The following is a 5,928-nucleotide window of genomic DNA, read 5'->3' as shown; positions in this document are numbered from 1 at the left end:
AGTTTGGTTCCCGATTTCCGATTTGTTTGACATAGAAACTAATTGAACACATCAATTGAGTCCTGACCGGGCCTGACACATCAGTCAAAAAAATCATCAAGGGGCCCAAGATATCGCTTTTAATCCTCCAAGGATAAAAGGAACAGATAAACTTCGACTTATATACTTGTACTAACTACTCGTTAAATCATACACAATAGCATGTTTTATAACATCAAGTTTCTGATGCGTTTTCGCACTTTCAATGTACAACCAACTCATAGTCTACAACTCATACATCTTGGTTTGAAGACTATATGATATTATCGTCTCACTATCACTCGCGATAAATTCCATGAAGTGATTTATGTGAGCGTGGGTTTAGTCCAATACTCAAATCTTTTTTCAGGAGCACTCATGAATGTTGTAGAAAACTTTTGCTACGTTTAAACACGTTAGACAATCTACAAGCCAAATTCATGACAGTCTTGCCTCAATACCTACTTCCAAAGTATGATCGACTATTGAAAGTTTGAATAATCATATTATTCTGGAAGTCAAAACACACAGAATGAAACAATAGTAAACAATTGACACAAGATAGTAACTTTACTCATAAATAAAACTCCTTTTATTTAATCATCAAATGTCAATTACATTTTATCTATTACAAGTTTCAAAACAGCTATCTAATCATTAAAACCAATATCGTCCTTCAGCCTAATGCTCCTCGGATGTTGCAAGTGCTTAAACCTACTCAGTCCCTTCGTAAGGGGGTCTGCTGGGTTCTCCTATGACAATACCCTCTTTACTACGAGGAGTCCTTCTATCTAATGTCTTATGAACTGATATTTCCAGTCGATATGCCTGGATCTGCCATGATCCCTTGGTTCTTTGGTAAAGGATACCACAATCTCGCTGCCACAGAAAATCTCCATAGGATCCTTTACAACTGGTACAACTCCAAGGTCTTCGATGAAGTTCGTCAGCCGTATCGCCTCCTTCGACGCTTCACTTGCTGCTATGTAATCTGATTCGCATGTTGAATCAGCTACAGTCTCCTGTTTGGAACTTTTCCAAGTTATTGCTCCTTCATTCAGGGTAAATACCCAGCCCGACTGAGAGCGGAAATTATCTCTATCGGTCTGAAAGCTGGCGTCACTATACCCTGTCACTCTTAAGTCATCACTCCCACCAAGGGTAAGGATCCAATCCTTAGTCCTTAGCATGTACTTAAGAATGTTCTTCATCGTAGTCTAGTGAGCTTTACCAGGATTCCCTTGATATCTACTAACCATGCTCAAATCAAAGGCCACATCAGGGCTAGTACAAGTCATAGCATACGTGATCGAGCCAACTGCGGAAGCATTTGGTAGTTGACTCATCTCTTCTATCTCAGCCTTTGTACTTAGACTCTGAGTCTTACTCAGTTTGGTATTGCTTTGGATAGGTAAGCCACCTTTCTTGGAATTCTCCATGTTGAAATGCTTCAACACCTTGTCCAAGTAGGTACTTTGACTAATTCCAATTAGTCTTTTATTCCTGTTTCTCAATATCGTTATCCATAGAATATAAGCAGCTTCCCCTAGGTCCTTCATAGAGAAACACTTCCCAAGTCAGGACTTAACCTCCTGCAAGGTTGCAATGTCATTTCCTATGAGAAGTATTTTATCCACATACAACACCACAAATCTAACTATATGTGACAACCCGAAATTTCATTCATGAAAATTTAATCAAATCAATCAAAAGTCAGACTTGTTTCTGTTACCTTTTAGCCATGTTAAAGGTCTGTTCGAGAGTTTCTGAGCCTAGTGTAATGTATGAATGGATGCTGATGAGTTAGCTTGTGATTGGGAGGATTAATCCGAAAAAGAAAACCACTCACAAGGTGTTCACGGCCACAAACTAGGTTCACGACCGTGAACCACCTCCTATATATATATATATATATATATATATATATATATATATATATATATATATATATATATATATATATATATAAGAGTGACCCCTTTTTCTCCTCACATTTCCTACTCCCAACCGTGAACACCCCCATTCTCTCTCGAAAAGCTTCGATCGTGAACCCTCCAAAGCTCCAAAAAGGTAAGTGTTTCAACCTTAAACTTGTTATACTTGAAAGATTACTAGATCCTAGCCTTGATTCTTCATTATTCATCACCACATTCATGAACATGAAGGGATCATGGCTGTGAACCCTTCATAAGGGCTGTGAACCCTTCATATGTTCATTGGACCGTGAACACCTCATGAGGCCGTGAAGTCTATAGGGCCGCAAACCCATCCTTGGGTGGCCATGAAACCCCTTCCAAGCTTCCATTTGTGAGCCTAACACTTCATTTAGGATGTTTCCTACAACATTAGGTAGTTCCCTATACTAGTTAGTAGTTATAAATGCTAATTGAATACCCATATATGTGCATATATGCCTTATAGGAACCAACAGTGCTTCGGGACTTCATTTGTGCACTCAAGCATCCTATATCTATCTTACCTTCCAGATCACACACAATCAGGTGAGTTCATACCCCCTAACTTATCTTTTAAATGATTTTAAACGCTTTTATGGGGGATCGTTCCGTATTTCCATCGACTACAGAGAACTAAACAAGCTTACCGTCAAGAATCGTTACCCTCTACCTCGCATAGACGATTTGTTCGACCAACTACAAGGGGAGAATTACTTTTCAAAGATAGATATGAGATCCGGGTATCACTAGTTACGAGTGTTATAGGAGGATGTTCCCAAGACAACCTTCCGAACTCGTTATGGACACTACGGATTTGTAGTGATGCCATTCGGATTAAATAATGCGCCCGCAGTATTCATGGACTTAAAGAATAGGGTGTGCTATCCTTACTTGGATCAGTTCGTCATTATGTTCATTGATGACATACTTATCTACTCTCGAAGTAAGGGGGATCATAGTCAACATCTACGTCATGTCTTGGAAGCACTACAGTCAGAGAAGCTCAACGCGAAGTTCTCTAAATGCGAGTTTTGGATTCGAAGATTCAAATTCTTGGGTCACGTTGTTAGTGAAGAGGGAATTTACGTGGACCTTTCCAAAATAAAGGCCATTGATAACTGGTCAGCACCGAAGACACCTAATGAAATTGGTTAATTTCTAGGCCTCGCTGGCTACTATCGCAAGTTCATTCAGAACTTCTCTAGGATCACGAAACCGCTTACTACATTAACCCAGAACGACATGGCCTTTAACTGGGAAGAGAAACAAGAGAAGGCGTTCCAAACGCTAAAGCAGGCCTTATACAGCACACTGCTACTATCCCTCCCAAAAGGAATAGAAGACTTCGTGGTTTATTGCGCTATATCCAACCAAGGACTTGGTTGTGTTCTTATGCAACGAGGTAAGGTCAGCGCTACTCAATGACCATGAATGCAAAATTCATTATCATCCCAGTAAAGCCAACGTAGTAGCTGACGCCCTAAATCGGAAAGAATACTCTGGTCATAGAGTCAAATCATTGACTATGACTATCCATTCACACTTGTCCACACAAATTAAGGAGGCTCAACATTGAAGCCTTGAAACCTGAAAATGTGGCGGGTGAATCCCTGAGAGGGATGGATAAAAACATGGAAGTCAAGGGTGGCGAAGCCTTATATCTCAAGGATCAGATATAGACACCGATGCACGTTGGTTTTAGAGACTTAATCATGACCGAAGCGCACAACACTTGATATTTCGTCCACCCAGGTTCAGATAAGATGTATCTGGATCTCAAAAAGTTATACTGGTGGCCTAACATGAAACAGATATTGCTACCTTCATGAGTAAGTGTCTTACTTGTGCCAAGGTTAAGGTTGAATACCAGAAACCCTCAAGTTTACTACAACAACCGGAGATACCGGAATGGAAGTGGGAGCGGATCACAATGGACTTCATAACTAAGTTGCCCAAGACAACGGGTGGTCTCGATACCATTTTGGTTATCCTAGACAGGTTAACAAAGGCCGCACACTTCCTTCCTATCAAAGAAACGGACAAGATGGAGAAACAAACAAGAACCTACATTAGGGAGATCGTACGACTGCATGGTGTTTCCATATCCATTATCTCTGATAGACATAGTAGATTCACTTCAAGGTTCTGGAAGTCGCTACAAGGTTCCTTAGTATTAGGCTGGACATGAGTACAGCCTACCATCCGCAAACCAACAGACAAAGTGAAAGGACTATTCAAACATAAAGGCTGTTCTCCTACAATAATAGTTATCACACGAGCATAAAGGTTGCTCCATTTGAAGCCTTCTATGGCCGGAAGTGTTGATCCCCTATGTGTTGGGCTGAGGTGGGTGACACACAGTTAGCTAAAGGATGAGTTCCTTACAGCACTCTCACAGGTCTGGAAATCATTCAGGAAATGACAGAGAAGATTTTCAAATCTGTGAACGACTGAAAACCTCTAGAGATCGACAGAAAAGCTACGCTGACAAGAGAAGGAAAACTTTGGCATTCCAGGTTGGTGACCGTGTTCTTTTGAAGGTCTCACCATGGAAGGGCTTGATATGCTTCGGAAAGCGTGGAATGCTAAATCCAAGATACGTAGGGCCTTTCGAGATTCTCGCTAGAATCGGCCCTGTAGCTTTCAAACTCAAACTACCTCACGAACTTAGTAACGTACACCCTACTTTCCACGTAGCAAACTCTAGAAAGTATCTGTCAGAAGAGACTCTTGTAATCCCACTCGACAAGATCCAGATCAACGAGAGCCTCAACTTTGTGGAATAACCAGTAGAGATCATGGACCGAGAGGTCAAGCAAATGAAACAAAGTCGTATCCTGATAGTGAAGGTTCGCTGGAATGCCAAGCGAGGACCTGAATTCACTTGGGAGCGGGAAGATCGAATGAAACTGAAATATCCTCATCTTTTCCTTTAGTACCTGTATTGGCTTAAACCCCAATTTTGGGCGAAAATCCCTTTAACAGGGGGATGTTGTGACAACCCGAAATTTCATTCATGAAAAGTTAATCAAATCAATCAAAAGTTAGACTTGTTTTTGTTACCTTTTATCTCTTTTAAGGGTCTGTTTGAGAGTTTCTAAGCCTAGTTTAATGTATGAATGGATGCTAGGATGAGTTATCTTGTGATCGGGAGGATTAATCCGAACCAGAAAACCACTCAGAAGGTGTTCACACTACTAGAAAAAAGGCCTTTTACGACGCTCATTGCGCGTCGTAAAACGCTCAGACGACGCGCAAATGCGTGTCAAGGAAGGCCCTGTCATAAAGAGAGACGACGCGCATTTACGACGCGCAATGCGTATCAAGGAAGGCCCTGCCATAAAGGAAGACGACACGCATTCGCGTGTCGTAACCTTACGACGCGCGTGTTAATGACACGCAATGCGTATCAAGAAAGGCCATGTCATAAATGAAGATGACATACATTTTTGCGTATCGTAAATTTAAATGTTTTAAAAAAAAATTATATATTTATTAATTTTTAAATTAAATTTTCATTTAATTTCTTATAATAGAAATAAAATACCATATACAAAAAATACAATCCATTGCATAATATAAAATAAATTGCACAAATTATAATGTCATACAAAGAATCATTCAAATGTTAAACAAAAATAATACATTGCTAATATGTGTTATACATTCCTATAAAACTAACAAATAATCATACAACTCTGTTTCTTACTGGAAAGGAATGCCAAACATGATTAAAAATATCACTTAATCTTTGATTAATCACCTGCTTAAGTAGAATGATGTTGTTGAGAAGGTTACCTAGCAACAGAGAAAAACAAAACACCTCTCCCACAATCACAACATCATTTACAGAAAAAGGGTTGTCAATTACTTTCATTAAGACTTTCATTCAATCACAAAAATATTAAGTAAAAGGGTGAAAAAAATAACTTACTTTTGATAAGTTGATCTCCCT

Source organism: Lactuca sativa, chromosome 6, assembly GCF_002870075.4.
Source record: "Lactuca sativa cultivar Salinas chromosome 6, Lsat_Salinas_v11, whole genome shotgun sequence".
Taxonomy (NCBI): domain Eukaryota; kingdom Viridiplantae; phylum Streptophyta; class Magnoliopsida; order Asterales; family Asteraceae; genus Lactuca; species Lactuca sativa.
Note: the sequence above shows the minus strand (reverse complement) of the source record.